The sequence below is a fragment of the Falco rusticolus genome, chromosome 10, assembly GCF_015220075.1.
Source record: "Falco rusticolus isolate bFalRus1 chromosome 10, bFalRus1.pri, whole genome shotgun sequence".
In the NCBI taxonomy this organism is placed as follows: Eukaryota; Metazoa; Chordata; class Aves; order Falconiformes; family Falconidae; genus Falco; species Falco rusticolus.
Genome location: NC_051196.1, coordinates 28,377,690 through 28,388,903, shown reverse-complemented (window position 1 = coordinate 28,388,903; position 11,214 = coordinate 28,377,690).

The following is an 11,214-nucleotide window of genomic DNA, read 5'->3' as shown; positions in this document are numbered from 1 at the left end:
ACAGCATACAAATGACGCAGTGCAAATTATATTATTTTAACTTGTTTATCAACTTGTCATCATAGCCCCCCCCCCCTTTTTTTTTTCTTTTTCCAGTGCAGCATTGTAAATCTGACTCATGCAGAGAAAGTCACCAAAGATGCAGTGACCTGTCTAGACTTCCAGCAATATTATTATGAGAAATGCATTAATTTGTCTGTATGGAAAGGATTTAAAGGTTGTTGCATCCATTTGTTACCAGAGACTGAGCACTTAATCACACAGACTCAGTTCAGCAAGAAAATTGTCTCTTCTTCTCAAGTCTGTTAACAGTACTTTTACAGAGTCTTGAGAAATATAAATATTGGAGGATATTAATGAAAATGACATCTATACCTGATGTATTGGTGCTCAAAAATGTGATTAAGTGCCCTGTTAATTAACTTTTTCACTATGATACTTGTAAAAGTATAGTCATTTTTTAAAGCTAACTGAACTGCTTAGAAAAAGGCCAGTGGGCTGATCTGGGTGAAATGTTTTCCCATCAATGACTGAATTTTGAATAACAACAACATATAGCGTACCCCAGATATGTCACGCTATATAAAGCAAAACACTGAAGTCAGTATTTTATTACTACAGCAGCTCCTCCATGAGCACTCCTCCTCTTAGTATTTTTCGGCCACCGAGCAGAACTTTGTGGTGGCAGTGACAGAAAAACATGTATTTTCCCTTTAAAGATTGGAATTTTAGGCATAGAAAAATGAAAGGTCACACACACACACAAAAAATAAATACAAAGACCTCCCATTAAGCAGTGATGTTTTTCCTGATATCAGGACAGTGGGATTGGAGCTGCTTTGAAGTTCTGGCCCTCAAGAGCTTAGGAAGGATGCTCAGAAGAAACATGAGATAGCCAGGGACTGACCCCGTGTCTCTTGAACGCATCTGTAGGGCCATCCATCTCAGTAGCAGTTATTTTCAGTCACTCCCCTGGCCTCAAAAGGACTTTTAATAACAAGAGGAAATCAAATAGCTCTGAAATACTGTTTTCTTTATGAGATCTGTTACTATTGAGGTTTTCAGTGAGTTAAGTGGAAGCTGAAGGACTGCAGGGTTTGCACGACCAGGTGACAAGATGCTTGTCTTGAACAGATTGCTCAGCTGGCCAAGCAGACCTGAGGTTTGAGGAAAAACCCCTCTGATGTACAGTATATTATGCAACTAATTATGCATAAATCATTCCAGTTTTTCCACAAGTTTTTCTGTCTAACCTCTATCCATGTTTGTCAAAGTTCTTTTAATGGGATAATTTCGGTGAAAAGACACAGGCAGTTTTTTCCTGTAGTACAATAGGAAAAAAAAGGGCAAGATCAGTATCTATAGAAACAGCCCTTTAATTCAAAAAAGAAGAGACACTAACGTCCTGAAATGTATCTTTTAGAATAGCAGTTAATTCCCTTACCTGTCTGGTGGCTGGGTTTGCTATTTAATAGGGAAATATTAATTCTTGTTAGCTTTCATAAATTATTTTTTTTTAGGAGCTTCTTTCACTGACAGAACCACTCTAATAACAGTTGTAAAAAATTATCACCACAGCATTGGAGCATACTTCACAACCAAAGAGACATTAAATTCACTCTGTGTCACTCCATTTGCATTCTGTGGTTATTAATGAGTTAATGATCTGCACAGTTTTAATGAATAGAACATAAATGAAGAGACAGGAAAGGATATTAGAGTGAGTGAAGTCCTGAGTGAAGGCCTTAATTACACTCCCATCTTCAGGTCATTAGCTGCATAACTACCTGTGGACAATCTGATAATTATTCTTTCATGGCACTAATAAATTTGCTTTTTGTTTGGATTGGTAAAAATGTGAATATCCTTTCTATGAACAATTAAACTTACTGACATGAGGTGTATAAAATACTGCAGGCAACATGCTGGACCATACTCTGCATGTCTTCCTTCACCCCCCATGCTGCCGCATACTAGTTTTAATTAAATTTTTTCCAGAATCACTTCTTATTAATTTTACTGCAGTTTGGATAGGAAATCTTTGTAATGCCTTGCAAAAAGATAAGCAACAAGCATTTCATTTTTCATAAAAAAGTGTTCTGGGAGAATTTATAGATACCAAAAGTGGTTACGTTATTCTTGAACTTAAAGACACCTGTTTGTTTTCTCCCATAAACGATAGGGGCATACCTGATGTCCTTTTTTTTGGAGGATATAATGTGAGGACTACTTAGAAGCAAGTTCTCTTTGACTTTGTGAATACCAATGGGTATCACTCAGCTAGCATTGCCACATGCCAAAGGGCAAACACGTTTAAACATTGGATAAAAAAGCCAACATGTTATGTGATGCAATTTCCAAATACTTCATAGATTTTTGTGGGTTTTGTTTTTTAATGATTAAATACCTTATGGAATTCCTAGGCACATAACAACTTGGCCTGAGTAAGGAAAAAAGGCCATAAAGAAAAAGCCATGTCTTCCACAAAGTGACGCCCTTATGCTTTGCCACAAAGAGCATATTTTAGTGTCGTCTGGAAAATAAACCAGCCATACTGGTCTTTTGTAAGATATTGTTCTATTAAGCAGAATACGTATTATTTTGTCACTGTTACGATAGAAAGTGAAAAGACAACATTTAGCAGGCTTATAAAATGCTTGGAGATGGTGAGTCCCAGCCCCGCCAGGTGAGAGCTGCCCCTGCATCGCTCTCGCAGGGGTCCCTGTCCCGGGGCACTGACAGCCTTAAGCCAAGGCGCAGCTGCCCTGCTGTGGACCGGTTCTCCTGTTGCAGTGCTTGGCCGACGCTTGCAAAAGGTTGAGCTCACTTGCCGCTCATAAATTAGCACCGCGTACACTGAATTCTGCATCACCTTTTTGTGCCAACTCCAAGTCATAAAGCATTTGCTGCCTTCAGAAATTACTTTTTTTTTTTCCTAAACAGACTCGGTTTGAATTCTTGAGGCTTCAGACCCTGGCAAACTAAATTCCATCAGAAACTAGAGGACTGTTACCTTGGGGTCAGTTTTGAAGACCATGAAGAATTTCAATAACCAAATTAAAGTTTTTTGAGCTTGAAAGAGAGGTGTTATCAATCAGGATGCTCAGAAAATTAAAAAATGGCTGGCAAATCCAAACCATCACCTTCCAACTGTTGCATTTATAGATGCGCTATGTTCTGCAGGCACTGAAGAAAATTTCTTAATGCTTTTTAAAATAGCTTCCATGCTATGGCAGGCCTACTTTGAACTGAAAACTGGTGTTTCATCACTCATTTAACACGCATCAGAATTAGATAGATCGTTTCACTAGCCTTTGATCTCGTGCTGGATGTGTTAATTTTAGATTAGAAAGGACAGGAAGAAGGTGTGCGACCCATCAAAGCAGGGTCACTGCAGCATTTGCAGATGACCTGGTAGTGTTGAATAACCCATAGAAAAGCATAAAACATAATGTGTGATTAAATTATTCGATACACTGACTATATAAAAATGCAGGACAGAGCCTCATGGCATTTTTGCTGTCTCATGACTTAGGTCCAGTTAATAACTGAAGCAGATTATCGCTCTTAGGAGTGATACCTGCACTGGACAAGAAAAGACAAGTGTTATTTCTACCCTAGAAATTGGCCTAGCCAAAGAGCTCTTAGTCCAAATTTAGAAGGCTTACTGACATAATTTCTGAAGCTATTTTGAATCTATTGTACAGTACACTTGTTTCTGCACTAGGGCAATTAGAACAGAGTTAAAGCAAATACCTTCCCGCCTGTCTCCATCTATTTAAGTTTAAAGTTTTTTTTTCCTTTTTAAAAAAAAACCTTTTCTGTTTAAACTGTTATTCTGCTTATTTTACTTCAGCGTTTTGTAATGGAGCTACAAGTTAATCATGCTGAGTACATCAATTTTGACTACAGTTAATAAGGCATTTGCGTAACCCCGGTGACTCAAACAAGTCCCCTTGGGAGTCCTACCGTGCCTGCCACCAAATGGTACGAAAAAGTATTCTTCAGAAAGGGAAATGGCAGTATTAGCATGAAGTTAAGCATATTAGGCTTCATTCAAAAGAACTGTAAACTTTAGCAGCTAGCTTTTGCCCAGCCACAGGGATTCTGTATCCTCAAGTTGCAGGGCTGACCTCCCGGCTTTGACACACTTCAGTCCAACGTTGGGCTGAGGAAGGGGGCAGCAGGTTACTGAACTGATGGGACATTTGTTATGTGGATACTGGAAGCTCATATCAAAATTTAATGTACACTTTCTTCCATAACAAATATGTATTCATAAATAATCATGACATAAAAGCCCACTGTGACCAAATAGCCTTTTTGTTCTTTTGAGACCGTGTTCTGTGTAGTATTTTTATGGTTATGACAAGCAACAAGCCCAGACAGCTGTCTTGTCTGACCAGTACGTTTTAAGTCTCAAGATATTTTACTGTATATTGTTTAGCTTTTCTTCCTGAAAAAATAAAGACTACCTGAGAGGTTCTGACTGCTATAAATTTCATAATGGTTCAAGTCTGTATTGATTTTCAAATTTAACAAATGCTGAAGAACACAGCCAAAACGTTGAATAGGTTATACCTTTTCTCAGGAAAATCCACAGGCAGTATTATTATGAATTTCCATAACAATTTTTTGAATCTGGATTTTGTAAACCAGAACAGAAACGAGTTCCAGAGAAAAATTTTTGAATTTATAAAAAAAATGAATATATGAAAACCAAATTAAAACAAGTGTATGTCTGTGTGGTTTGTGTATTTGATTGCTCTTGGGGTAAAGCCGGTTGTGTTGTACAGACATACGGGATGCAGCTGACTACAAAATAAAGATACAACTGCAGCATATAGAGATGTAGCTGTCTTCTGAATCTGCCTAACATAAGCTAGGCAATTTTAACCCTTTCTAACTGAAAGCATCACGAGTCACCTAGAAATGTAAAGACTTTGATCAAGAGAAGCTTAAAAACGTAAATTACCCACTGAGATGAGAATAGCTACACACTTGTGAAAACAGTTACTTAAGTGAGCTTTTAAGAAGACAGATGTTGCTCAGGCCAATATCAAGGAACATAATCTATACATTTTATATTTTTTATTGCTATAATTAACTCAGTATCATCATCACAATACCTCGTTTGTCTGAAGCAGCCAAAGCTTTTTTGAATTACTAAGCTTCTTAGTACAGCAAGGTCTGTGTAATGCATCAGTTATATTAAACAAATCAGAAGTGTTTGCTTACAAAAAAATGAAGTCAAAGTGTCATAGAATAGAAATTTATCACAGGGTCTTGGTTCAATAATTCAGAATATGAAGCATAAAAAATACTAAAGAGTTCATTGTATAATAAAACAGCCTTGAGGAGATGTAAAATTAAAGTAAAAAATTGGACTGTGGAGTAGGATCATCAATTTGTGTAAGCTGATTTAATTTTATTACAATCAAAATGCAATATCTAGATTCATCAAGAAGCAAGCATAAAATTTATATGGACAAGTGGCTGCTTCAGCATCTGTAAAATGCATTCCTGGTTCAGTGTTAAGAAAAATATAACCCAGGAAAAGAGTCACGTAATCACAAATGTGGTCACACTTAAATACATAGTTTAGGATGATCATCTCGGTCCACTTAAAAAAAAAAAAAAAAAAAGGTAAAATATCAGTAGGTTATCCAAAGCTAAGCCAGAATTAATCCAGACAGTAAATCTCCAGTAGATTCAATTGCATTATTTAAGCGAGCAGAACAGTATTGCTTTAAAATCTCTACTAAAAGTCAAATAAAACATTCATGTTTTGATCAACACCAATTGTTAGATTTTACAGTTTCAGTCTATATGTTTCTAATTCCTTTGTGCCCAAGGGAGCAGAAAGTTGTATACCACTGACTTACCCAGCAGATGGGAGACTGACGTCAGGTCCTGTCACCTTCAATAATCATATTGATAATACAGGACTCCAGTCTGCTCCTTCAGGGAATGGTGCGTAGCGTACTCAGTTACTCCAACCTCTTTTTACTTCTGGGGAAAGAAAACACTTGTCTAGGCAAAGAAGAGTCAGAGTTCCTTCATTTTGTCTGAAAAAATACCTGTATCAAGGGAGAAATTAGATGTTCGTTTTTCCTAGATCTGGAAAGCATCTTGTACTTCCCTTATTTTGTTTCCCAGCACCCTTACAACGTGGTTTCCTTTATCGGACCTGCAATGGTTTACATTTGTTTTGTGATAACTTGAATCTGTATGTGGTTCCAGTGTTTGAATAATTTTTGGCATGCAATTCTCGTATGTGCAAGTGCAAATATTCTCACGCGTGGCCATTTTGCAAGCAGACTAGTATTGCCCCATGTTTTCTGTCACACCAACCTTGGTCTCTATAGCTTTGGTAAAAGTTCACTTTTATGAATTGTGGTAAATGGTTTGAAGGAGGCAAAGCAACAGGTAACTTCAGCACTAAGTATAAAGAGCAAGTACGAGCAGCCGTAGCTAGGACATTAGATGTCTTCACCTTAGTGTTCTGGTGGCACAACAAGAACTAGGAGCACACGCAGCAGGGCTTTGGTGAGGAGATGGAAGATAAAGTTGACTGCTTCAAAAAATTGTCATGGGATCTTTAATGTCTGCTGTGACAGGAAGAACATCTGTTTACTTCTCAGCCCTGAAGAGGTAAATTATAATGATATCAGCTTTAGCAGCATATTTGGAGTTTCATAGATCCCACTTCAAAAGCCCATGTAGGGAAAAATAAATAACAGGAGTCCGAGGGGAACCTATGATCTAGAATGCAGCTCTGGTTTGTAGGTTAATGTTTTTATTGAAGAAAATGCTATATATGTAGAAAGTGTCATCGCTGCACACAGCTGACACTGTTGGAGCCTAATTACATTTGGGCTGTTAGTATTGGTTCATCCTTATTCTTTCATACAAGAATCTCAAACCACTTTAAGCATTCCACAATTATTTGTTGCATCAACTGAGGGTAGAAATTACTTTTCTACTTTATTCCTTTGATCTTTTGTTTACAGAGAAAGAACAAAAGAGGTTCATTCACTCTGCTCAGGCTCACTCAGAACAATGGAGAAGAGCTCAGACATTACAGCTCCCACGGTTCCTCTGCTGGATAATTCTGGAGAGGATACTTGGTAAGTGGAATACATTTGGGTAGAATCTATCTGTTCTGAAGAGGCTAGTTTAAAACACACTAAGGGTGAAATTTTTTCGAGAGGCTCCAAACCTGCTTGATGTGATTTTCCCTGCACTTTACACATGTAGTTGCACTTGCATGCAAACTAGCATTTGAGTGAACGCGCAGATCAAATCAGCTGACAGCTCACATACACGAATCCTGTTTGCTTCTAATAGAGCTACAGGGCTAAGTATTCGCATGCACAAATATGGCTGATTTTTAAACGTGCTGAAGTTACACTGAAATCAAATGGTATCAATCACATTCTTAAGAGCTAATCATCTTCTCTGGTCTCTTTCTCTAAAAAGCCATGGGATATTTTAAAATTATCCTTACAGAGTATCAAATATTTCGACCAAAGAAAACAGGCAGAGCACCAGGTCCTGTAACTGATCTGCCACCTTTGTAGCTCTGTTGGTTGTCTGAAGGAAATGTCAAGGACTGAACTGACTTAGAAATTGTGACAGGAATCAAAGCAGCAGCCAAGACATTCAGTACACAACCTTCATTGTAATATAACAGGCAAGAAGCAGGTATCACACGAGCCACTGCACGGAGAGCCACTCCATGCAAAGTCATTTGATTGTAGCGTCATCTTCCCATCAGCCGGAAAGAAAGTCTCTGGTAACTACACCAGCTCCTGACTGATTGCAGGTCTAGTCTTTACATTAAGTAAATTATCTTGAAGCCAAAAATAAATCTGGATTAATTTGCCTTCCTGAAATGGTTGCCTGATTAGTAGAAGCCACAATTTGTCAAGTTGGGGGAACAGGTTAAATTAGAATACCCATTGCATTTCACTAAACTCTTTCTGGTTCACTGGCTCTGAAGAAGCAGTGATTCTCCAGACAGTATCATCTAAATTTAGATACTTCTGCCTTATAACTCTTACTGTAACGCTCCCCCTGATTCTATCATCCAGGGTGTGCCTGTGCAAATGTGATCTTCCTCTCTACAAATTTATCTTTTCCTTTTGTTTACTTCAACATGAATTTACTATCTGTTTGGTTTGCCACTGTGCTGGATATTATATAAGCAATTTAAGTGAAGTATTTAAAGATCAGAGCTGGGTAAGATTTTCCAGGTCATAACATGAAAGATGGAGAGATGGTGACTGTTTCCAAATTACATCTAATTTTGACTACATCTAAGAATGACACTAGTTTAAAGCACTGAGAATTGATTCTTCAGATGAACTGAAGTTAATGTTTAGTATGTATTGAACATAAAACACAGGTGATGCTGTGTTTGTAGGTTACATCTTGTAGATTTGCACAGTGCAGGTTCTGCCCTTATTTTTCCTGCATTTCATAGATCTCTTCAGCAAACCAAAGAGAAAGAAAACAGGCACAAGTTGATCCTGGCTGAAAAACATAACCCTCTGGAAAAGGGAGAACAAAACCTTTGGTTTAAAAGCAAGCAATCTGAAGTATGTTCTTTTTAGATACAGTGACTCCCACTTTTCTGTTTCAAGATGTGAGAGTCTGCTTACTGTCTGAATTTTAAAGAGATGCAGCTGCATCCACAGATGTAGTTTTCGATAAACTAGTATAGCGTAAATAAGACTGAAAGCAGATTCCTGAGCCTAGACTCTTTCTGCCCTCTTCCACAGCCTGTTCTACCCAAGCTACTACTTCCCAGCTACAGCCAGTAGTAGCACTAATCTTTTTTATCGTTTTAGGAAATTTCCCTAACAACCATCTAAGATTTTTAAGAATAACTCTTACCTGAACTCTGTTGCTACTCTTTTTGACTTGTTTGTTGGAAGGCTAGCAGGCTTCGTATTCCCACTAGGAAGATTTGATAGGAGATAAGTTTCTTATTTGTCTTTTAGCATTCATTGATTGACTTAGTAAAACATTATCAAAACTAATCCATATAATATATGCAGAACACATATTTTGGAAGAACTTCTTTAAATAAGATTAGTGTGTTTGGATTTTTGCATACCTGAAGGTGTGTGTAGTTACTTAAAGGAAGATGTAGATGCACAGCTGGAAATCAAAACAGCTTATTTCTGAACTGCCCAAATGGAACATCTGGGTTTTTTTCTAGCAGATATTATTTGCCAAGCTCAGAATGGAACAAAGTTTCTTACTCTGAAAATATTTTGCATCACATAATAGCTAGATAGCTATAGAAAATTCATTGTCAGTTTAGAAGCGTTAAAAATATATTAGCAATATTTTCTGAAGGCATCACTTATTAATTACATAAGAGCAGAAAGTGCTCTTGAAAAAGCAGTATTAATTAACTGAAAAAACTGAATATTTTTCTTTATACTGATTATCTGACTTTTCCATAAAAGTATTTGTTTTCTTATTAGGTAGGCTACACTCAAGCAAAAAAATAAATAAAAAAAATAAATCAATTCTTATCTTAAATTAGCTTACCAAATACAACAGTCTTTTAATTGATGCTCTACTCAATACTGCTGAAGCTCTTCCCTACATTTCTATAAACTTAAGATATGCAACAACCTCAAATATAAGAGTTTTTTTTTTAAGGCAGGATGTATTTATAATTAGTCCCAAGTTAAGTGATCCCAGCTGAGCTTATACATCACCCCACCCCACCCCACCTGCTTTATTTTTGCCCCTATAAATTATGGTAAGATGAGTTTTAGGGGTTTTTTTGGTGGTGGTTTTTTTTTTGTTTGTTTGTTTTTTGTGTTTTTGGGAGATGGGTGAGAATGTGTGGTGTGGTATTTTGCTCTGAAGAAGAATATAAGGTAATAATTTTTTTTTTTTTGAAGCAAAGCAAAAATAGAAAGAAGTTATTAGTATAGCTTTTGCTCAATTGAAGAGGATTTTCTTTCCTGAAGATGTGTCTTTCAAGGGTTGGATATAGGTCTCAGATTGCTTTTCTTCTGCATAATGGGGTAGTTTATAGTTAGGTTCTTCCATGTAGATGTTCAACTGTGTATTTGCAGTCTTTTCTAAAGCCTTATAAATACAAATGCTTTACCATATTCTTTCTATGTCTCTAACTAAAAAACAGCAACATGTTTCAAAGCTGTGGTATAGATCTTAAGTGGAAAAAAGAAGACAAACAGTTCACTCTATCCTTGCATGAAATTCTGACTACTATCAGTAAGGAAATGTATTGATTTTTTTTTTCTCACTTTTTAGCAGAAACTTTTGCAGAAGTTCTCTTAAGATATTTTTTTACTGAACAATCACTTCTATAAACTTTAAGAATTGTTAAAAGTCCCCTTTCTATTAGCTGGTGCGGGTACTCAGTCTGGAGTTTGTGGAGCCCGTCAGAAAGCAAGAAGGGAATAAAAATCACAACTTGGATGTGGGGGAAGATGATTCCAGATTTTTTGGTCTGCTTTGTATGAAGCTCCTTGTTATGAGATAAGGGCTAGGGGACTTTTTATTATTTGAAAAATAAGTCTATTTGTGTTCTATTCTTCTGGCCTGTTTTGAAAATACATGAAACATTTCAGCTAACTGCTTGGCACAGACAACATCTGGAGCCACATATATGGAGGTGCCATATAGTTTGTGCTGTCTCAGTCTTTTTCGCAAAATATATAGTACTCACTCTCTTACCAGGGTTATTTTTGTCTTTTAACGAGCATTGCGATATACCCTGATAACTATACTTGTCTCCACTGATCTCTCAAAACATAGACTAGAGCTATTAAAGGCTTCTAGTACAGCAGTTGGACCTGCAGGGGTGAGGAGGCGGTGCCTCCCACGCATGTCAGCACAGTGGGGCTTCGCTGACTCTTGAATAATGGGCCATATACGATTTATTTAAAGAACGATGTGCTGATATTTGTCTAAAGGTTGAAAAACATCTAGACACCCTTATTGCTGACTTAAGGATGTACTAAATCAGAGACCCTTATTGTTAACTTGATGATGTACTAAATCCTTGAATTGGTGACATAAGGGAATGTGCTAATTGCTGAGTCCTTGGATTTCTGTTATCTTTAAAGAAGGCCATCTGGTCCTAAGTTCCTGTTGTTTGTACAGCGGGACAGAGACAAGGACTTTAAATCATGGTCACTGGTTTATCAAGGAACAGTC